Below are 24841 nucleotides of genomic sequence, written 5' to 3'. Positions count from 1 at the left end.
GTACAAAGGCCGGCCTTTCAAACTCGGCACCTGGACGCCCCTGTGGCTGACTCCAAACAATTTGCCAGGTCAGGTGGTCCGAATGCAGCCCGCACCCACACCCCTTGCGGTGAAAATTGAGATAACTCTCACGAAGACCACAGGGAATCATATAGAAAATAGGAGAAGGAGGAGGCCAGCTGGCCCTTTGAGCCTGCTGCACCATTCATTATAACCATGGCTGCTAAGCCAACTCAAAAGCCTGATCCCGCCTTCCCCCCTATCCCTTTGCCCCAAGTGCTATATCTAACTGCTTCTCGAAAACAGCTTTGGCTTTCTGTGGTAGCGAATTCCACAGGCCGACCACTCTCTCGGTGAAGAATTTTCTCCTCATCTCAGTCTACCCTGTATCTTCAGATTTTAAACCCTGGTTCTGGACTCTTCCGCCTTCGAGAATATCCTTCTTGCATCCAGCCTGTCTAGTCCTGTTAGAATTTCATTGGTTTCTATGAGATCCACCCTTATTCTACTGAACATCAGCGAATACAATACTAAGTCTTAGTCTTCCCTCATACGTCAGTCCTGCCATTGCCAGGAATCAATCTGGTAAATATTCTCTGCACTCCCTCTATAGTAAGAACATCTTTCCTCAGATAAGGAGTCCAAAATTGCACATAATATTCCAGGTGTCACCTTATCACGTCCCTGTCTAATTGCAGAAAGACATCCCTGCTCCTGTACTCGAATCCTCGCGCTATAAAATGGGTAGAGCTTGGGGCACGGAAGGGGAGAAATTCCTACAATATGTGCAAGAGAACTTTCTGGAACAGTGCCTTTCCAGTCCTACCAGGGAGCAAGATGTGCTGGATCTGGTCCTTGGAAATGAGGCAGGGCAGGTGGAGAACATCAGAGTTGGAGAGCGGTTGGGAAACAGTGATCATAATATAATTCGATTCAGTATTATGTTGGAAAAGGATAAAAATCAGTCACCGATTAAAATCCCAGACAGGAGAAGAGGAAATTTTAGGGGTCTAAATGTTGAACTGGATCAAGTTGATCGGAAATGCATTTTGGTGGATAAAACCATGGATGAAAAATGGGAGACTTGCAAAGGAGAGATGAATAGGATACAAGCTCGGTACGTACCCATGAGAAATAAATATGGGAGGCGGGATTCTCCGCCGGCGGGATGCTCCATTTTGCGGGCAGCCCGGGGGTTTCCCGACATCCTGGGGCTACCCCACAATGGTGAAATCCCATTGACCATCCAGAGTAACGAGGCATCCCGCCGGCGGGGTGAGGCAGAAATGTGGCGCGGAGGGACAGAGCATCCCGCCAGGGGTATCCAAAGCTAGAGGGCCCTGGATGACTAAGGGTATTGATAAAATAAGGAAGAACAAAGAGGCATATGATACATGGTGGAACAATAATAGCAATAGAAATCAGGAATAGTATCTCACATGCAGGAGAGAGGCTGAGGCTGGAATAAGAAAGGCTACGAGGAAGCATGAGGAAAGGATTGCAGGCTGTGCTAAAACAAATAGAAACATGTTCTTCAAGCATATTAATGGTAAAGGGTTGGTGAAGGATAGAGTGGGGCCCATAAGTGACAAGCAGGGTAAACTGCTCACTGAAGCAGAGGGTATGGAAGTGGTACTAAATGAGTACTTTGCTTCTGTCTTTACAAAAATAAAAGATGGTCACAGTGGCCCAGTTGGAAAAGTGGGTTGAGCAACTGAGCAGTATAGTGTTAGATAAAGATAAGATGCTGAAAAGACTGGCAGCATTCCAGATGGGAGAAGTCGCCAGTCCCGGATGGGATGCATCCTAGATTGCTGAGAGAGGTAAAGGAGGATAATGCGGAGCCATTGACAACAATTTTCCAGGCCTCCCTGAACATAGAATTAGTCCTGGGGGACTGGTGGATTGCAAATGTGACACTAGGAAACTACAGACCTGTCAGCTTGACATCAATAATAGGAAAACTGATGGAGGCCATACTACGGGATGAAATAAATATGCACTTAGAGAAAAATAAGTTAATACTAGACAGTCAACATGGCTTTGTCAAGGCAAGTCATGTCTGAAAAATTTAGTTGAGTTCTTTTATGAGGTGATACAGGCAGTGGATGAAGGTAGTGCCATGGATGTTGTATATTTGGATTTTCAGAAAGCATTTGATAAAGTGCCACATGGCAGGTTGGTGAACAAATTAAAAATGTTTGGGATTGATGGGTCCTTGGCAGCATGGATTGCAAGTTCAGAGGGCCATTGACAAATTAGCCAGATGAGTAGATCCCTGGCAGATGAACTTCAATACAGTAAAATATGAGATAATGCATTTTTGTAAAAGAAACATGGGGAGACAATATAGGCTTAATGTACAATTTTAAGGGGAGTACAGGAGCAGAGAGACCTCAGGGTTCAAGTGCATGATTCTTTGAAGGTGGCCAGACAAGTTGAAACAGTTGTTAAGAAGGCTTATATTGGGTTTATAAATAGAGGCACAGAGCATAAAGGCAAGAAAGTGATGCTACACCTCGACAAAATCATTGGTCAGACAACATTTGGAGCATTGTGTCCAGTTCTGGACACATTATTTAAGGAAGGATGTTAAAGGCCTGGAGAGAGTGCCAAGGAGATTTACTGGAATGATACCAGGAATGAGGAATTTTAGATACAAGGAAAGACTGGAGAAATTGGGCTTGTTCACCTTGGAGCAGAGAAGATTAAGAGGTGACTTTATTGAGGTGTTTAAAATTCTGAACAACTTTGACAGGGTAAAGAAGGATATTCTGTTTCCACTAGTTGGTATGGCAGTGATTAGGGGGTCACAATTTCAAGATGGTCAGCAAGAGAGCTAGGAGTCAGATAAGGAGAAACTTCTTTACTCAGAGAGTTGTTGGGATTTGGAATGTGCCGCCTGGGAGAGTGGTGGAGGTGGATTCCATAGGAGGTTTCAAAATAGAGCTGGATATATATTTGAAAGTGATGTATTTAGAGGGCTACAAAGATAGTGCTCGGGAATGGGACTAGCTAGGTAGCTCTTTTGGGAGCCCATATAGACACGATGGGCTGAATGGGCCCCTTCAGTGCTGTAAATAACAAACAAATAAAGGCAAGCCTACCATTTGTCTTCTTTACTGCCTGCTGCATCTACATGCTTTCCTTCAGTGGCACCCAATGTGTCACTGAACGAACATGCAAGTCTCATGGGCAGCACAGTAGCACAAGTGGCTAGCACTGTGGCTTCACAGTGCCAGGGTCCCAGGTTTGATTCCCCGCTGGGTCACTGTCTGTGTGGAATCTGTACGTCCTCCCCGTGTGTGCATGGGTTTCCTCCGGGTGCTCTGGTTTCCTTCTAGAGTCCAAAGACATCAAGGTTAGGTGGATTGGCCATGCTAAATTGCCCTTCGTGACCAAAAAGGTTAGATGGAGTTATTGGGTTACGGGTTTACGGGGATAGGGTGGAAGTGAGGGCTTAAGTGGGTCAGTGCAGACTCAATGGGCCGAATGGCCTCTTTCCGCATTGTATGTTCTATGTTCATTGCGCAATCCCCTCTCCTAATTTATAGCCATTCAAATAATAATATACATTCCTGTCTTTGCTATCAAATCTCAAATTTATTCAAATTATACTGCATCTGCCATTCATATGTGCACTCACTCAATTTGTCCAAATCACACTGAAGATTCTCTTAATCCTCCTTGCAGCTCATCCTCCCACCCAACTTGGTGTCACCTGCAAATTTAGAGATATTACATTTTGTTCCCTCATCTAAATCATTAATACATATTGTGAATATCTGGGGACCGTGCACTGATCCTTGCAATACCCAAATAGCCACTGCCTGCCATTTGGAAAAAGACCCATTACTTTGTATTCTTTGTCTCCCGTCTGCCAACCAGTTTTCTATCCATCTCAATGTATTACCCCTAATCCCATACGCATTAATTTTACATGCTAATCTCAAATGTGGGACTTTATCAAAAGCCTTCTTAAAGTCCAAATCAGCCACAATCACTGGCTCTGTCAGGATCCATTTGCACAAAAGTGGTTAACGTTACAAATATTGAAGCTTTGTGATGGGAGCAGCCTCTTCCAGCCACAGAAGTATGAATTGACAGCCAATCTGTAATGAAATGTAAATTCTTAACTCTCCTAGTCACATCTTTGAATCTCTGAACTAACCTGAAAGCTGCTGGTGTGCATCTGCCATCACTCTCTACATTGTCAGTGTAAATAGATACGTGACACCCCCGAAAATTCAGCCCAGTCAGCAAATGAGGGCGAACACTGCAAGTGACTGATTTACTGCCTGTGGGAAAATTCAAATTATGGTAATAAGCAATTGGAATCAAAATGCCTCCTGGAGCAGACTTCCAAGCAAGCCTGTCTTATTTGCACAGTGCCCATTTAACCTGTCATCGCCGTTTCACCAAAATAACCGCCCAAAAACTTATTTAATCTTCCTTCATTCCCTGCATAACAGCACTGCAAAGAGGCAGCAATGGGGAAGGACTGCCAATAACAAAAGCTTTCATTCATGCTGCCAGTCTGAATTCGACCAAGGATTATTTTTGTTCAGCATTTACATTTCATTACAGATTAGCTGAAAACTCATATTTCTCTGGCTGTGAGAGGCTTCTCCCTTCATAATGCTGAGTATTTGTACTGTTATCCACTTTTGTGCAAATGAATCCTGACAGGTGCAGATAAGCAAGATTTCTCGCCTTGTACAGACACAAGAGTATCCGTCACTGGTCGAAGATTACTTCACATTCAATTTGTTTCCATTTCATTCCAATAACATTGTAAATTTCTGGTTTATGTATTTTCGTATAATGTTTTCAGTTCTAAAGTAGCCGCAAACATGGGATTTTTAAGATGGATCCAAACTTATATTTGTCCTGTAAATAGAGCGGTCTCCTGTAAGAGGTGCTGAGTTCTGCTGAAGCAAGTCATTTAATAATATTATCCTTTGGGCTAAAAGTTGCACGAACAGAAATTGGAGCTGTGCATTGCTATCTAGACACTCAGCCCTTCTTTTGCTTTAGCCTCCAGGATGTGGTTGTGGGTCTAATACTGAAAGGACTTTCCAACCACATGTGCGCTGGCCCTTGAACAATCCACAGTTACTCTATCTCCAACGGATCCAAAACATTGACTGTTAGCCGACAAATTATTTACTTTCTGCAAACAGTTCTGCTCCAGCCCTTTCTGTCATTTGGTTCTTACCAACCAGCTAGCGACAGACCAACGGCTCAGCCCTGGATACTGTGGCTGAAGAACATAGGCCCCTCGAGCTTGCTCCGCTATTGAATGAGATCATGGCTGATCTTTTGTGGACTCAGCTCCACTTTCCGGCCCGAACACCATAACCCTTAATCCCTTTATTCTTCAAAAAACTATCTATCTTTACCTTAAAAACATTCAATGAAGGAGCCTCAACTGCTTCACTGGGCAAGGAATTCCATAGATTCACAACCCTTTGGGTGAAGACGTTCCTCCTAAACTCAGTCCTAAATCTACTTCCCCTTATTTTGAGGCTATGCCTCCTAGTTCTGCTTTCACCTGCCAGTGGAAACAACCTGCCCGCATATATCCTATCTATTCCCTTCATAATTTTAAATGTTTCTATAAGATCCCGCCTCATTCTTCCAAATTCCAACGAGTACAGTCCCAGTCTACTCAACCTCTCCTCGTAATCCAACCCCTTCAGCTCTGGGATTAACCTTGTGAACCTCCTCTGCACACCCTCCAGAGCCAGTACGTCCTTTCTCAGGTAAGGAAACCAAAACTGAACACAATACTCCAGGTGTGGCCTCACTAACACCTTATACAATTGCAGCATAACCTCCCTAGTCTTAAACTCCACCCCTCTTGCAATGAAGGACAAAATTCCTATTGCCTTCTTAATCACCTGTTGCACCTGTAAGCCAACTTTTTGCGACTCGTGCACTAGCACACACAGGTCTCTCTGCACAGCAGCATTCTTTAATATTTTATTGTTTAAATAATAATCCCTTTTGCTGTTATTCCTACCAAAATGGATAACCTCACATTTGTCAACATTGTATTCCATCTGCCAGACCCTAGCCCATTCACTTAACCTATCCAAATCCCTCTGCAGACTTCCAGTATCCTCTGCGCTTTTTGCTTTACCACTTATCTTAGTATCGTCTGCAAACTTGGACACATTGCCCTTGGTCCCCAACTCCAAATCATCTATGTAAATTGTGAACAATTGTGGGCCCAACACTGATCCCTGAGGGACACCACTAGCTACTGATTGCCAACCAGACAAACACCCATTAATCCCCACTCTTTGCTTTCTATTAATTAACCAATCCTCTATCCATGCTACTACTTTACCCTTAATGCCATACATCTTTATCTTATGCAGCAATCTTTTGTGTGGCACCTTGTCAAAGGCTTTCTGGAAATCCAGATATACCACATCCATTGGCTTCCCATTCTCTACCGCACTGGTAATGTCCTCAAAAAATTCCACTAAATTAGTTAGGCATGACCTGCCCTTTATGAACCCATGCTACATCTGCCCAATGGGACAATCACCATCCAGATAACTCACTATTTCTTCCTTGATGATAGATTCCAGCATCTTCCCTACCGAAGTTAAGCTCACTGGCCTATAATTACCCGCTTTCTGCCTACCTCCTTTTTTAAACTGTGGTGTCACGTTTCCGAATTTCCAATCTGCCGGGACCACCCCAGAGTCTAGTGAATTTTGATAAATTATCACTAGTGCATTTGCAATTTCCCTAGCCATTTCTTTGAGCACTCTGGGATGCATTCCATCAGGGTCAGGAGACTTGTCTACCTTGAGTCCCATTAGCTTGCCCATCACTCCCTCCTTAGTGATAACAATCATCTCATGGTCCTCATCTGTCATAGCCTCATTTCTATCAGTCACTGGTATGTTATTTGTGTCTTCCACTGTGAAGACCAACCCAAAAAACCTGTTCATTTCCTCATCTCCCATTATTAAGTCTCCCTTCTCATCCTCTGAAGGACCAATATTTACCTTAGACACTCTTTTTTGTTTTATATATTTGTAGAAACTTTTACTATCTGTTTTTATATTCTGAGCAAGTTTACTCTCATAATCTAACTTACTCTTCTTTATAGCTTTTTTAGTGGCTTTCTGTTGCCCCCTAAAGATTTCCCAGTCCTCTAGTCTCCCACTAATCTTTGCCACTTTGTATGCTTTTTCCTTCAATTTGATACTCTCCCTTATTTCCTTCGATATCCTTGGTCGATTTTCCCTCTTTCTATCTTCCTTCCTCTTTGTTGGTATAAACCTTTGCTGAGCACTGTGAAAAATCACTTGGAAGGTTCTCCACTGTTCCTCAACTGTTTCACCATAAGGTCTTTGCTCCCAGTCTACCTTAGCTAGTTCTTCTCTCATCCCATTGTAATCTCCTTTGTTTAAGCACAAAACACTAGTGTTTGATTTTACCTTCTCACCCTCCACCTGTATTTTAAATTTCACCATATTGTGATCGCTCCTTCTGACAGGATCCCTGATGAGGAGATTATTAATCAATCCTGTCTCATTACACAGGACCAGATCTAGGACCGCTTGTTCCCTCGTAGGTTCTATTACATACTGTTCTCGGAAACTATTGCGGATACATTCTATAAACTCCTACACAAGGCTGCCTTGACCAACCTGGTTAAACCAATCAACATGTCGATTAAAACCCCCATGATAACTGCTGTACCATTTCTACATGCATCAGTTATTTCTTTGTTTACTGCCTGCCCCACCATAATGTTTGGTGGCCTGTAGACTACTCCTATCAGTGACTTTTTCGCCTTACTATTCCTGATTTCCACCCAAATGGATTCAACCTTATCCTCCATAGCACCGATGTCATCCCTTACTATTGCCCCGATGTCATCCGTAAATAACAGAGCTACACCACCTGCAGCTACACAGCTGTACACTGCAGCCAGCTGTATTATATTTCCAAACATTTTCTAACTCATCTCTAGCTCCAGTGACGGTAATATACATTATGCATAGTATCTGCCTGCAGAAATGAAAGGTAGGCACCGACTTATTCTTACTATTTTCCTCGCCAAATTGCCCAGTGCACCATTTGAAAAGGGAACTCCCAAGACTGACAAAATCATTTTTGTTGTCTTCAAAGAACCGCTAACTCTAGGTCTTGCTTGGTCAGCTTAGTTGCTGGCACAGAATCACAGCATTACTAAGACACAGAAGGAGGCCATTTGGCCCATCATGTCTGCCCTAGCTCTCCAAATGAGCAGCATGGCTTAGATTAATTACCCTGTCTTTTCCCTATGCACCTGTACATTGTTGCTATTCAATTAATCATCAAATGCCCTCTTGAATGCCTCAATTGAATCTGCCTCCGCAACACTGCCAGGCAGTGCATTCCAGAACCAAACCACGCATAGAATCATAGAATTCATACAGTGCAGATGAAGGCCATTCAGCCCATCGGGTCTGCACTGAACCACAAAAGGAGCATCATTCCCAGACCCTCTCCCCATTCCCGTAATCCCACCTAACATTTTGGACACACGCCAGGTGCCGAACTGATTACTATTTTCCGAGATGGTGGCAGGATCGATGTTCGTACCTGCGTGCCAGCGGGAAGATGCTAATGGGTGCAAGTGAGGCATAATGGCCCATTTGCCTTCACTTAGCAGACCGGGCACCATGTTCTCCGGCCCGACCTGATTCTCCATTCCTCTAGGCCAGAATCGCATGGACGGTATTTACAACAGGTCTCACCAAACGTGAGCCTGACATGGTGGATGGGCCAAGGGGGTAACTCCTTAATAGTGTTGCCCACAAAGTCCTTCTAAGGACCACCCTCCTCTCCCATAGTGCACACTGTTCCCACCCCTCGCCGACCATTCCTCCCCCCCCACTGCCCCCCTCCCCCTCCGAGGTCCCCTAAAATAGGGGATGCCCCTATCAACCCTCTTAATATTGAGACCCCCCCCAGTGATCTCCTAACCAGTGAGACCCCCCACAGGGACACCCTAACTATGGAGATCCTCTCCCCCCATCCAGCCCGGGACTCCCTAACTATTGATATCACCCTCCTGGACCCTCTAATTTAAGGAATTCCCACAGGGACACCCTAACTAAAATAATCCCACAGAGACCCCTAACTAGGAGACCATCCACAAGGACCTCCTATCTTAAGGAACACCCCCACCCATGAGACCCCCTAAATAGTGAGACACCCCAACAGGGGTCCCCTAAATAGAAGGACACCCCCACAGACCCCTCCCAGAAAAACAATAAACTGCATGGAAGCTAAAGGGCAATCCAGACACGGGATAGAAAACCAATTACAGCTGTAATACTTACCTGGAAGCACCTCATGCCCATTCCAGGAAAGGGAACAGGTGTGACCTGTGTTTAAACCCCACAGATCCATTAGCTGCAAGCCATTCATTCATTTCTGAAAGTGGACTGTGATTGACAGCTTCCACAAAGCAGCTGTGAGCCTTGATTTATTCATCTTTCTTCATGGATGAGTAAGTCTAAGTGCTGAAAGCACAATGTTTACAAACATCCACCACACCAAAGAGAGTTAAGTGCATTCCAATCAAGCCCCTTCACACCTGCGCAATTTTGAAGTATTGAGTTGGAATTTGACAGCACTTAGATGCCATTTGGAGCAGGCGGGCTGATAGCAGAATTCCCTAGAAAATCCTTTCCATTCCTCCCTGTACATAAATTTGCAGGGCGAGGGATACTGAATTGTTCAGCGAGGGTGCAAATCACTTGCAGATCAGCTCCAGCGGGAGAACTTAGTCTTCCAAATGGATAATTCTGTCATTATTTATCACTCAACCTACATCACCAAGAACAGATTATCTGGTCATTATCACATTGTTGTTAATGGGAGATTGGTGTGTGTCTATTAGCTGCTATGTCTTCATCACTAAAGGAGTGGCTATACTTCAAAATAAAAAATGCTTCATCGGTTGTGCAGCAATTTGGGATATTCAGTGATGATGAAAGGTCCTATATAAATGCAGGTCTTTCTATTCTTTGGGAAATAAAGATGGCATGGAATAGGAATCAGGTCATTTTAGCTAGTAATGAGTGGCTGCGACCAATGATCTGGAATTCAATTCCCACTCTGGGGGCTGATCCAAGCATCTCCTTAATCAATAGGCTGGTGTATTTCAGCAGGATCATTTGCAGTTCACAGCTCTCAAATGTTGGTAACAAGCATTGCATCATTATTCTGGTGAATGCTCACTTTGCCTGGAACTATTTCAAAATTTTATTTTAAAGAACTCAACAGTGGAAACATTAAATTCTGTAGGGTTGCCTCTGTTTGGAGAGCTGAGCCAGGAGGGTAAAGGAAAGCAAAAAAGAGTGATACTGAGAGTGGAGGCGGGATGATAAAGGAGCGAGAGATACAGCGACACACAGAGAGGAATCAGGAGGATAAAGGAGCGTGGGGAAGAGTGACATTGAGCAGAGACAGGAGGATAAAGGAGCACGAGAAAAAGCGAGACTGAGCAGAGCTGAGAGTATAAAAGAGCATTATAAAACTGAGATCGGAGCAAGAAGGATAAAAAAGCACAAGAAAGAATGAGACTGAGATGGGAGCCAGGGAGGTGAAAAGAGCACAGGAAAGAACTGAGAGCGAAGCTGGGAAGTAAGGGAATGTGAGAAAGAGAGTGACTGAGTGCAGAACCAGGAGGAGAAATAGTGTGAGAAAGAACTAAACTGAGAGAAGAGCCGGGGAGATAAAAGAAGGTGAGAAAGAGCGGGACTGAGATCGGAGCCAGGAGGATAAGGAGGTGCAAGAAAGAGCGCGACAGAAAGAAGAGCCGGGGAGGTAAAAGAATGTTAGAAATAATGAGACTGAGAGGGGAGGCGAGGAGGTAAGAGAACGTGAGAAAGAGAGCGATTGAGAGTGGAACCGGAAGGATAAAGGAGCACGAGAAAGAGCGAGATTGAGGGCGGGATTCTCCGACCACCCGCCGGGTCAGAGGATCCTCGGGAGGCGGCGTGAATCCCGGCCTGCCACTCCAGCGTGGCTGCCGTATTCTCCGGCTCCAGTTTTCGGGCGGGTTATACGCCACGCCGGTCGGGGGCCGTTGGCAGCGGCCCCGCGGGAAATTCTCTGGGCTCCGATGGGCCGAACGGCTGTCAGTTCCTGGCCAGTCCCGTCGATGTGAAATGGGCGTTGTCCCACACATGGAACCTGGCTGGTAGGCCGTCTAGTGGAGTCCTCGGAGGGGGGGGGGGGGGGGGGGGGTGTGGGTGTGGGGGGAGTGGGGAGGGGGGAGCGGGGGGGAGGGGGATGAGGGTGGGGGGTCGTATGGATCCGGCCCCCACGGTGGCCTGGACCACAATTGGGGCCACCGATCTGCAGGCGGGCCTGTGCCGTGGGGGACACTCATTCCTTCCACGCCGGCCTCTGTAGGGCTCCGCCATGGCCAATGTGGAGAAGAACCCCCCTGCGCATGCGCGGTACCACGCCGGCGGTTCTGCGCATGCACCAATTCGCTTCGGCTCTTCGGTGCCGGTTAGTGCGGTGCCAACCCCTCCGGCGCCTGCCTAGCACCCAGTAGTGCGGAGGATTCCGCAACTTCGGTTGGCCCAATGGCGGAGTGGTTCGCGTCGTTCCTGACACTGGCGTCGGGCCATCACGCCAATTGTGGGAGAATCCCGCCATGAGAGTGGAGCCAGGGAAATAAAAGAATGTGAGAAACAGCAAGGCTGAGATCGGAGCCAGGGTGATAAAAAAAAGCACGAGAATGGGCGAGACTGAGAGTGGAGCCGGGATATAAAAGACTGTGAGAAAGAATGAGACTGCGATTGGAGCCAGGGAACTGAAAAGAGCATGAGAAAAGCGAGACTGAGAGTGGAAATGGCAGTAAGATAATGTGGGAAACAGAGAGACTGAGAGCGGAAGCAGGGATATAAGTGAGTGTGTTAAAGATCAAGACAGAGAGTGGGGCCAGCGAGTACAAGAATGGGCAAGACTGAGAGCAGAGCTGTGAGGATAAAAGAGCACTAGAAGAACAAGACTATGAGCGAGCGCTAGCTTGGAGTTTGGAGCTCATGAGGTGGCATCAGAATTCAAAATAACGTGGGGCAAGTGGAAACAGCTGATTGGATGAATATAGTCAGGTAAGTATTTACTATTTGTTGTTGTTGTTTACTATTGCTAATAGTTTAGATGGTGGGGTTGCATTTCTGTTGAAAGTGGAAATTAACACAATAGTGAGGAAAGATATACACCCCCCACACTGTGGTGGAGATGTTGGGGATGGCATTAAATAGGAAATTAGAGACACATCTGATAAAGGACCATCTGTGATTGTAATTTGCATATAAATTGGGCAAATCAAATTAGTCACAACACAATAGAGGAAGAATTCCCGGAGTGTCCACTGGATGGTTTTCTGGACCAATACATTGAGGAACCAACTGGAGAACAGGACATCTTAGACTGGGTATTGTGTAATGAGAAAGGAATAATTGACAATCTAGTTATGCAAGATCCCTTGAGAATGAGCGACCATTATATGATAGAATTATTGATGGAGATTGAGAGTGATGTAGTTGATGGGTGAATGGGTGGTAAGGTGGCAATGACTGGCACTGCTGCTTCACAGTGCCAGGGACCCGAGTTCAATTCCGGCCTCGTGTGAATGTGTGGAGTTTTCACTTTCTCCCCGTGTCTCTGTGGGTTCCTCCAGGTTCTTCGGTTTTCTCCCACAGTCCAAAGATGTGGAGAATAGGTGGGATTGTCAAAGATGTGCAGGTTAGGTGGATTGGCCATGCTGAAAGATTGCCCCTTAGTGTCCAACGATGCGCAGGTTTAGTGGGGTTATGGGGATGGGACAGGGGAGTGGACCTAGATTGGGTGCATTTTCACAGGGTCAGTGCAGGCTCAATGGGCCGAATGGCCTTTGTCTGCACTGTAAGAATTTTATGATTCTATGATTCTGAGACTAAGGTCCTGGCTGTGATTCTCCGGTCCGGCACCAAAACGTGAGTACTTTATTCCAGCGCCGGCATCGGTTCAGAGACCCGATTCTCGGGTCCTGGGGGGGCTAGCACGGTGCTGGAAAGGCCCATGCTGCTCCATCTGATTGTCCCGGCATCGACCCGGCGCCGCGGGGTCCGCGCATACGCAGTTGGGCCCTTGACAACGAGTGCATGCACACTGGCCGTCATCCCCGCGCCAGCCCTGACGCCAAATGGTGCAGGGATCCAGGAGCCGGCGCGGAAGAAAAGAGATCCACAGCCACAGAGGCCGGCCCGCCAATCAGTGGGCCCCGATCGCGGGCCAGGCCACTACGGACGGCCTCCCCGGGGTTGGACCCCCCCCCCCCCCCCCCCCCCCCACAGGCCGCCCCCGGACCCTTCAACCCCGAGGTCACGCCGGCCCAGAGCATGTTAGAACGGCGACGGTGTGACTCGGAATTTTTATGCCGGTCACTCGGCCCATCCGGGCCGGAGAATTGCGGCGCCGCCGGAAGATCCCCACTACGGTCATTTGCGCTGATTCTCCGTGCGGCCCGGCGGCATTCACATGCGGCCGTTTTCACAGGGGCGGGAGAATCGCGTCCCGGCATCGGGGCGGCTGCCGCGATTCTCGCGGCACTGCGGCAATTCTCTCACCCGGCGGGGAGTCGGGAAAATCCCACCCCTAAATCTAAATAAAGGAAACTACGATGGCATGAGGTGTGAATTCGCAATGGTGGATTGGGGAACGTTACTTAAAGAAATGATGATAGATAGGCAATGGCAAACATTCAAAGAGCATGAGGGTGAACTGTAACAATTGTTTATTCTGGTCTGGCGCAAAAGCAAAATGTGAAAGATAGCAAAATCTGGCTGACAACAGAAATTAGAGATAGTGCTATATCCAAGGAAGAAGCATACATATTGGCCAGAAAAACAACAACCTGCATGAGGATTGGGAGCAGTGTAGAATTCAGCAAAGGAGGACAAATGAATTGATTAAGAAGAGGAAATATAGTGTGTGAAAGTAAACTTGTGGGAACCATAATGACTGACTGTAAAAGCTTCGAGGTATGTGAAGAGAAAAGGTTTGGGGAAGACAAATGTAGGTCCCTTACAGCCAGAAACAGGGGAAATTTTAATGGGGAACAAAGAAATGGCTGACCAACTAAATACATACTTTGATTCTGTCTTCACAAAGGAGGACACAAATAACACACCAGAATTGTTGGGACGGTTTAATGAGAGGGAGGAGCTGAAGGAAATCAGTGTTAGTAGGGAAAGAGTGGTGGGGAAATTGATGGGAGTTAAGGCTGATAAATCCCCAGAGCCTGATAATCTACATCCCAGAGTATTTAAGGAAGTGGCCCTAGAAATAGTGGACACATTGGTGGTCACCTTCCAAGATTCTATCGACTCTGGATTGAAGGGGAGTAAATGTTGCTACAGATTGAAGGGGAGTAAATGTAACCCCGCTACTTAAAAAGGGAGGTAGAATGAAAACAGGAAATTATAGATCACTCAGCTTAAAGTTGGTAATGGGTAAAATGCTAGAGTCCATTGTAAAAGTTTTAATAGCAGAGCACATAGAAAATAGTGGCAGGATCAAACAGAGTCAGCATGGATTTCCAAAAGGGAAATTATGCTTGACAAATCTATTGGAATTCTTCAAGGGTGTAACTCGTAGAGTTGGCGAGGGGGGAGGGGGGGGGCAGTCAATGTGGTATATTTGGGCTTTCAGAAGGTTTTCAGCAAGGTCCCAAATAATTGATTATTTTGCAAAATTAAAGGATGCGTGATTGGGGGTTATGTATTGTGGTGGACAGAAAACTGGCTGACAGATAGGAAACAAAGAGTAGGAATAAACAAGGCTTTTTCCAAACGGCAGGCAATGACTAGTGGGGTGCCGCAGGGATCGGTGCTGGGACACCAACTATTCACAATATATTAATGGTTTAGATGAGGGAACTAAATGTAATATCTCCAAATTTGCAGAAGACTGAAAAGTGGATGGGAAGGTGAGCTGTGAGGAGGATGCAGAGATCCTTCAGTGTGATTTGGACAAGTTGAATGAATAGGCAAATGAATGGCAGGTCCAGTATAATGTGGATAAATGCAAAGTTATCCACTTTGGTAGCATAAACAGGAAGGCAGATTATTATCTGAATAGCTATAAATTGGGAGGGAGGAATATGTCTTTGTACACCATTTGTTGAAAGTAAGCATGCAGGTACAACAGACAGTAAAGAAGCCAACTGGCATTTTGGCCTTCAGAGCGAGAAGATTTGAGTACAGGGATGTGTTGCTGCAGTTACATAGGGCCTTGGTGAGGCCACACTTGGAATATTGTGTGCAGTTTTGGTCTTCTTGGCTGAGGAAGGATGTTCTTTAACAGAGGGAGGGCGGCAAAGGTTTATCAGACTGATTCCTGAAATGGCGAGACTGGTATAAGGGGAGAGATTGAACTGGTGAGGATTATATTTGCTGGAGTTTAGAAGAATGAGGGGGGATCTCATAGAAATCTATAACATTCTAACAGGATTAGACAGGATAGATGCAGGATGTTCCCAATGACCGGGATGTCCAGGACCAGGGTCACAATATCAGGATGCAGTGTAAACCATTTTGGACTGAGATGAAGATAAATTTCTTCACCCAGAGAGTGGTCGGCCTGTGGAATTCGCTATGACAGAAAGCAGTTGAGGCCAAATCATATGTTTTCAAGAAGGAGTCAGATATAACTCTTGGAGCTAAAGCGATCAAAAGAGATGGGGGGAAAGCAGGAGCAGGTTACTGAGTTGGATGATCAGCCATGATCATACTATATGGCGAAGCAAGCTTGAAGAGCCGAATGACCTCCTCCTGCCCCTATGTTCTATGTTTCTATATCTCTCCATCCACTCCACACTTGGCTGATCAAATTAATGTACTTTCCCAGGACTCCAGCTGAAAGGCATTGAAGTATGGTCAATTCAGCCCCTCTCATCACAGTCACAATATGGTGAAGGTATGCTTCACACCTCCAGATTGATCGCATGGCAAAAGGAAAGTAGCACCCATTTGGGACACCATCCTTCATCAAATGAGTGTCATTCTAACATGTGTGCGCAATGTAGTGATGCCTTCGAAAGGACCAATAAGCTGGATGTTTAGGTTCCTCTGAGGCAGGGGAGCGGAGGTGGCCCGGGCTCCACAATACCTCTGTGTGCCATGTGCCGATTTAACAATACCATTCCTGACACTGACCAAGATCAGCAGAACAGGGGAGGGGTGGGGGTGATATCCTGTCTAATGACTGATTATGGCCAATTAAAATGGTTAGGCTGGTCATTAAGAAATGGTTAATGGGGGACGTTTTTATTTTGACAAAGGTTCACCCACTCTCTGTGGCCAAGTGAGTGAAAGGAGATGGTACTCAGCAGAAAGCTGGCCATGGCCACCCAGGAAATTCCCAATGCTTCATAATAAGGTGAATGGTGCAGAGGGAAACCCTGCCATTGATGAACAGGTGCTGTTGGCATGCTTCAGAATGCCGAGAGTGTGGACAGCAGGTTCTCGGACAGTGCACAGGGTTGTTATCCTCCTGGCATTGTTGGGCATAAGAGCAGGGGCCAAGGCTGCCCAGGACAATTGAGCAGCCTCCTGACCACAAGCAGGACAGCAGCTGGCAAAGGTGGGCGAGAGGTAGGGAAGGGAGATGGGGCACAAACGCTCAGATTTTGGACCCAGTGTTGATGAGAAGCAACAGCCTCTGGAGGAAAGGCAGAGCCCCCGGCATCATAAAAGAAACAGAGAGAAACATGAGAGGTAGGGAGGACACAGAGGACATACCCTCAGCATAGGATCTACCAGCGAAGGCAGATCTACCTGGTGATGACTGAAACCCGGTACCACAAGAAACTGCGACTCTCCAGGCTCAAAGTCACAGAGATCTGTATCCTCATCGCTGAAGAACCCACACCTCACAGCTATGCATTGTCGGTGATGGCCAAAGTCACTCTGGCCTTGAAATTAATCTTATCTGGCTCCATCTGAGAATCAGCTGCAGCCCTTGGTCGCATCTCACAAATGGCTGCATGCCTCAGCGTCTTGCAGGATATTAATGTCCTATTTGCTCGAGTGTCACAGTTTATTCAGTTCATGGCAGACACAGCCTCACAGGCACAGGATGCAATGGGTTTCACTGCAATCGTTGGATTCCCCCAAGCGCAGAATCATTGACTGCAGCTCTGTAGCCATCAAGGCACCCAGTGACTCAGATTCAACAACAGGAAGGCCAGTCGCCCCCTCAGTGTTAGCCTACAACAATTATGCACTTGCTTTCCTTGCAGCTGTTGGGACATCCCAATCCTCCATCAGCCCACGCTCTGCATATTATTACTTCAGCCCCCAACGTCTGAGGATGCATCGTAGCTATGGTGGCAGCTCACCTCTCCAATAAAGCCTCAGATAGAGACACAGGTGATACGACCAATGCCACCAGCTCAGCTGGACCACCGAGTTTCACAACATGCAATTCCAGTGCCTGAACTAGCCGGCTGCCAAGCTGCAATTTACTCCTGCAAGGACGACGCTCATTGTGTGGTCTGCTGTGCTCTCTATGGCATGGCCCACCAGTGAGGTGTGGACCTTGAGGCCCTGGACTGAGATAGCTCATCGGAGGAAAGGGGGGAGCTGGATGTGGAAATGGTGGAGGAAGAGGTGGAGGAAGGGGAAGATGCAGGTCACCAAGGTGCTCCGGCTGCACAGGGAAGTGACCAGGCCTGGTGCAGGAATCAAAGGTCCCCCAGGGTGCCATGAGTGTCAGGGATCATCTCATTCAGGAATGTTCCAACTGAATGTCGCTGACCCGGAATGAATGAAACTGATTATAAGTTGCCTGTACCTCTTGCCACCACGCACATCTGCCACCTCCATGCACATCTGAGGTTTTGCCATCACTTTTGAGAAATCCTATATCTCCTTCAACACCTCATAATCCCAGAACTCCCTCTGCCTCTGGCACTCGTACTGCTCGCCTAATAGCAGTTTATCTAAACATGCAAGCTCTTCACCATCTCATCTCCTGTTTGCTACCTGGTGACTCTTACAAAGAATGTGCAGGTCAAAGGTCAACCGAGGGTGGCATCAGACTAGCCTGTGATGTTCTTCATTTCTGAAGAAACAGTTGGTAATCTCCATGTCGACACAAGGACGAAGGATCGCCACACAACTTTTGAAGTGGGAGTCACTGCACATATCAGGATCAAAGTGAGAAAGCAAATATCAGTTGTAAAATATTTGTCACCACGTTCGATATTTGAGTTAAACAGGGACAAATGGATTGATGCTGGCTTGTCAGAACGGTAACACATGTGAAGAGGAACAGTAGTGGCCAAGTGGTTAACTTTCTACTGGCATAAAATGGAAGGAAACCCTCCATCACAAATGGTATTCTTTTAAAAACGAAACCTAATTCATTGCAACGTTCTGTTATTTATTTATGCATTTGTGTTCATCAGGATGAGGGATGACACTTCTGGGGACTGGAACATTTTCCCACTTTGCGTCTAATGGCAGCATCAATCATTATTAAGGAAGACATGGCTTGCAGCAAATATAGAGATCGCTGCACTCTCATATGAAGCACCCAAATCCCCAAGCTCTGAAAAGCAGCCACTTATTCATCAGGATGTTTCTTGTTATCCACATTCTTATCGTTCTGAGATCTTTGTGAAGTGGCATGGCTGTGAATTAAGGCCAATTGGGCAACACTTAAGGGTAGATTTCTGCTGCAAACATATGTCTGCTTCAACAGCACCTTTCACTTAATATCTTAATTTGGTACTCAGCTATCAGTGTTAGGAGGCTTGTGCCTTGCAAGATGAACAACAAACGACATTGCTGAAAAGGAAGGACAGTGTTAATCATTGTGTGTGGCAGTTTATTGTCAGCGTGCTGTTGGGTGCTGACCACACATGCATCAAGTGAATTGTAGCTTCTGCTTCAGACAAGTGAAATAGCTTGTTACAATTACAGCGTCTTGCCGATATTTTATCTATCCGAAGACAACAATAAGTTAATGAACGATTGGTAGCATGAAATAATGGCATTAAAAATTATCGTGGGTGGAAGAAAAATGGGTGATGGCGATTGACCAGCCATTGCTCACTCTGTCTGATATTCAATTCCATTGGCAGTCACACAGAATAGACAGCAGATGCAACGGCTACACTTTGAGCTTATGACCAAGGTGACATGGGCGGCATGGTGGCACCATGTTTAGCACTGCTGCCTCACAGTGCCAGGGACCCGGGTTCAATTCCGACCTTGGGTGACTGTCTGTGTGGAGTTTGCATTTCCTCCCCATGCCTACGTGGAAATCCGCCGGGTGCTCCGGTTTCCGCCCACAGCCCAAAAGATGTGCAGGTTTGGTGGATTGGCCATGCTAAATTTCCCCTTGGTGTCCAGGGATGTGTAGGATAGGTGGATTGGCCATTCTAAATTGCCCCTTAGTGTCCAACGGTTAGGTGGGGTTACAGGGATAGAGTGGGGGAATATGCTTTCAGAACATCAGTGTAGATATCATGGGCCGAATGGCTTCATTCTGCACTGAAGCGACTCTATGATTCTATGAATATCTATCCTAACCTAGTTATAAGTTCATACATCAGTTTAATTAAAGTTTTGCCTGGTGTGCTTCCAATATTCTTCAAAATATCACATGTGCAAAGTGTACATTACATATTCCATCGCTCTGGGACTGATTTTCCATAAAATTTCTGATAGTCAGTAAATGACAAACAAAGGGTCACATCCAAAGTGTGGCACTGCAGTGTGTGAACATAGACATAGAACAGTACAGCACAGAACAGGCCCTTCGGCCCTCGATGTTGTACCGAGCAATGATCACCCTACTCAAACCCACGTATCCACCCTATACCCGTGACCCAACAACCCCCCCCCCCAACCTTACTTTTTAGGACACTACGGGCAATTTATCATGGCCAATCCACCTAATCCGCACATCTTTGGACTGTGGGAGGAAACCGGAGCACCCGGAGGAAACCCACGCACACACGGGGAGGACGTGCAGACTCCGCACAGACAGTGACCCAGCCGGGAATCGAACCTGGGACCCTGGAGCTGTGAAGCATTTATGCTAACCACCATGCTACCGTGCTGCCCCGTGATACAGGAAGCAATCCGAAGTGTGACTGCAGTGTGTGATACAGGAAGCAATCCGAAGTGTGGCATTGCAGTGTGTGATACAGGAAGCAATCCGAAGTGTGGCATTGCAGTGTGTGACACAGGAAGCAATCTGAAGTGTGGCACTGCAGTGTGTGATACAGGAAGCAATCCGAAGTGTGGCACTGCAGTGTGTGATACAGGAAGCAATCCGAAGACTGTGAACCCTGAGGTCTTGATTTTCATTCTAGCACTCAGCTCATTAAAATGTCCAAGGTATATCAATTTGGACTACACTCAGGATCTGACCTGGAGGGAGCAGTGGGGAGGAGCTGAGCATTCCAGACACCCGGGAGCTGATCTGGAGAGAGTAGCGGAGAGGACTGAGCATTCCAGACACCCGGGAGCTGATCTGTGAGGGAACAGTGGTGAGGAGCAGAGTACCACAGACTCCAGACACCCGGAATCTGATCTGGAGGGTGTAGCGGAGAGGACTGAGCATTCCAGACACCCGGAATCTGATCTGGAGAGGGCAGCAGAGAGGACTGAGCATTCCAGACACCCGGAATCTGATCTGGAGAGGGCAGCAGAGAGGACTGAGCATTCCAGACACCTGGGAGCTCGCCTGGAGGGAGCAGCTGAGAGGACTGAGCATTCCAGACACCTGGGAGCTCGCCTGGAGGGAGCAGCGGAGAGGACTGAGCATTCCAGACACCCGGAATCTGATCTGGAGGGAGCAGCGGAGAGGACTGAGCATTCCAGACACCCGGAATCTGGTCTGGAGGGAGCATCGGAGAGGACTGAGCATTCCAGGCACCCGGAATCTGATCTGGAGGGAGCAGCGGAGAGGACTGAGCATTCCAGGCACCCGAGTGCTCGCCTGGAGGGAACAGCGGAGAGGACTGAGCATTCCAGGCACCCGGAATCTGATCTGGAGGGAGCAGCGGAGAGGAGTGAGCATTCCAGACACCCGGGAGCTCACCTGGAGGGAACAGCGGAGAGGACTGAGCATTCCAGGCACCCGGAATCTGATCTGGAGGGAGCAGCGGAGAGGACCGATCAGTCCAGACACCCGGAATCTGACTTGGAGGGAGCAGCGGAGAGGACTGAGCATTCCAGACACCCGGAATCTGATCTGGAGGGAGCAGCGGAGAGGACCGATCAGTCCAGACACCCGGAATCTGACTTGGAGGGAGCAGCGGAGAGGACTGAGCATTCCAGACACCCGGAATCTGATCTGGAGGGAGCAGCGGAGAGGACTGAGCATTCCAGGCACCCGGAATCTGACCTGGAGGGAGCAGCGGAGAGGACTGAGCATTCCAGGCACCCGGAATCTGACTTGGAGGGAGCAGCGGAGAGGACTGAGCATTCCAGGCACCCGGAATCTGATCTGGAGGGAGCAGCGGAGAGGACTGAGCATTCCAGACACCCGGAATCTGATCTGGAGGGAGCAGCGGAGAGGACTGAGCATTCCAGACACCCGGAATCTGACCTGGAGGAAGCAGCGGAGAGGAGTGAGCATTCCAGACACCCGGGAGCTCACCTGGAGGGAACAGCGGAGAGGACTGAGCATTCCAGGCACCCGGAATCTGATCTGGAGGGAGCAGCGGAGAGGACCGATCATTCCAGACACTCGGAATCTGACTTGGAGGGAGCAGCGGAGAGGACTGAGCATTCCAGGCACCCGGAATCTGATCTGGAGGGAGCAGCGGAGAGGACCGAGCATTCCAGACACCCGGAATCTGACCTGGAGGGAGCAGCGGAGAGGACTGAGCATTCCAGACACCCGGAATCTGATCTGGAGGGAGCAGCGGAGAGGACTGAGCATTCCAGACACCCGGAATCTGACCTGGAGGAAGCAGCGGAGAGGAGTGAGCATTCCAGGCACCCGGAATCTGACCTGGAGGGAGCAGCGGAGAGGACTGAGCATTCCAGACACCCGGAATCTGACCTGGAGGGAGCAGCGGAGAGGACTGAGCATTCCAGACACCCGGAATCTGATCTGGAGGGAGCAGCGGAGAGGACTGAGCATTCCAGACACCCGGAATCTGATCTGGAGGGAGCAGCGGAGAGGACTGAGCATTCCAGACACCTGGGAGCTCACCTGGAGGGAGCAGCGGAGAGGACTGAGCATTCCAGACACCCGGGAGCTCGCCTGGAGGGGGCAGCGGAGAGGACTGAGCATTCCAGACACCCGGGAGCTCACCTGGAGGGAGCAGCGGAGAGGACTGAGCATTCCAGACACCCGGGAGCTCGCCTGGAGGGGGCAGCGGAGAGGACTGAGTATTCCAGACACCTGGGAGCTCACCTGGAGGGAGCAGTGGCAAGGAGCAGAGTACCACAGACGGCAGATACTCAATGGCACCAAAATTCAAAAACCTGAGGCGGGATTCTCTGAAATCGGCGCGATGGCCTAACGCCAGCGTCAAAATCGGCGCGAACCACTCCAGCGGCAGGCCGCCCAGAAGTTGCGGAATCCTCTGCCCTGGAAGGGGCTAGCACCGGCGTGACGCCAATCGCGACGGCATGACCCGTCACAGACGCATCCGCCTTCATTGCCGCTGCGCGCCGTCACTCCAGAAAAGATGCCACCGTCAGCGATTCGGCAAAATGGTCGCCAGCCGCGCAGCGCCGAGGTTCCAGGAAATGAAAAAAGGAATGAAAACGGCTTATTGTCACAAGTAGGCTTCAATGAAGTTACTGTGAAAAGCCCCTAGTCACCACATTCCGGCGCCTCTCTGTTGCGGGAATTGAACGGTGCTGCTGGCCTGCCTTGGTCTGCTTTAAAAGCCAGGGATTTATCCCTGTGCTAAACCAGCCCCTCAGCGGGATGTCGAGGCTTTCCTGGATGCAGTGGAGCGGAGGAGGGAGGCCCTGTACCCCGGCCACGGCCGCAGGGTCGCACCACACATCAGCCGGCGCCTGTGGAGGGAGGTGGCAGAGGCCGTCAGCGCCGTGGCCATAACAGCCAGGGCAGGCATCCTGTGCCACAAGAAAGTCAGGGCAGCCTAGGTGAGTACCCCACCCCCCTCAATTCCCCCACCCTAGGATGGGCAGCACAGCCCTAGCTTGAACCGACATGGCTGCACCCACCCATGCAGGCTGCATTGGCAGGGTGGGCTGTGAACCTATGCCAACATACACACACCCACTGTGTGTATCTGCAAGTATTTGTCCGCCTAACACTGTTGCCCTTTATCTCTGTCACGCCTCTCCCCCGTCTCCCACCCCCAGGAAAAGCGGGCCCATAACAACCGGGAGTGTGAGGGGACTGGAGTGGGTCAACCTGAATTGCGTCCACGCACCGTTCATGAAGAGGGGGTGCTGGACCTTGCAGGCAGAACCGAGGACCGGGAGGTTGCGGAAGCAGAGGTCGGGGGTGCAACACCAAGTGAGACCGCCCACTGCCTGCCCCCCAATCCCATCCCACCTTCCCTCCTTCCCCCCATACCCCATCTCCCCTTCCCCCATCCGCCCATTCCCCCATCCCCCATCTTTCCTTCCCCCATCCCCCCTTACCCCCATCTGCCCTTTCCCCCTTTCCCCATCCCCCTCTCTCCTTCCCCCATCCCCTCTTACCCCCATCCACCCTTTCCCCCTTTCCCCCATCCCCCCTCTCCTTCCCCATCCCCTCTTACCCCCATCCACCCTTTCCCCCTTTCCCCCATCCCCCTCTCTTCATCCCCCATCCCCTCTTACCCCCATCCACCCTTTCCCCCTTCCCCCATCCCCCCTTCTCCCGCCCGTGCCTGCTGATTCCGACCGTCCCGACCCAGTGCCAGGGTGTCCATGAGCCAGGGATAGACCCGGACCATCAGGCGTCCGCAGCCCCCATCTAGTGCCAGTGCGGCAACGCCATAGGACCACATCCAGCGACGGGGAGGGCAGCCACACCAACAGGCGCCATCCCAGTCGACCCAGGACACCCACACACAGGACACACGCACCCAGGACACACCCACCCAGGACACACCCACCCAGGACAGTGACACACAGGACACACCCACCCAGGACACACCCACCCAGGACAGTGACACACAGGACACACCCACCCAGGACACACCCACCCAGGACACACCCACCCAGGACACTGACACACAGGACACACCCACCCAGGACTCAAACACCCAGGACAGTGACACACAGGACACACCCACCCAGGCTACACCCACCCAGGACACACCCACCCAGGACACACCCACCCAGGACACTGACACACAGGACACACCCACCCAGGGCTCAAACACCCAGGACAGTGACACACAGGACACACCCACCCAGGACACATCCACCCAGGACAGGGACACACAGGACTCAAACACCCAGGACACACAAAGACAGGGGATGGGCGGACAGGAAACACCCCGGACGCCGGACTACGGGTCCGATGAGTATCTCGACATGACGCCATGGCTATCTCCTGCACCCTCCACCATCGCAGAGACGCTCACCTCGGTTGGTTACTTTAGTGATGATGCTTCTGGTACACTCACTGGTGCGCACAACACAGCCGTACCGGTACAGCAGGTGGAGGTAGGAGCAGCCAAGGGGCACATGTATGAACTGTTTGTCATTAAAATCATTTTCACACCTACAGGAGCAGCCTCTGTGCTCTTTCCGATGCGTGCGGTGGTGGGGTTTGAGGTGAGCGCCAGTGTGTGTGTGAGGGGGTGATAGAA

The sequence above is a fragment of the Scyliorhinus canicula genome, chromosome 10 (assembly GCF_902713615.1).
Source record: "Scyliorhinus canicula chromosome 10, sScyCan1.1, whole genome shotgun sequence".
NCBI classification, from domain to species: Eukaryota; Metazoa; Chordata; class Chondrichthyes; order Carcharhiniformes; family Scyliorhinidae; genus Scyliorhinus; species Scyliorhinus canicula.
The sequence above is the reverse complement of the archived record's forward strand: the minus strand, read 5'-3'. Positions refer to the sequence as shown.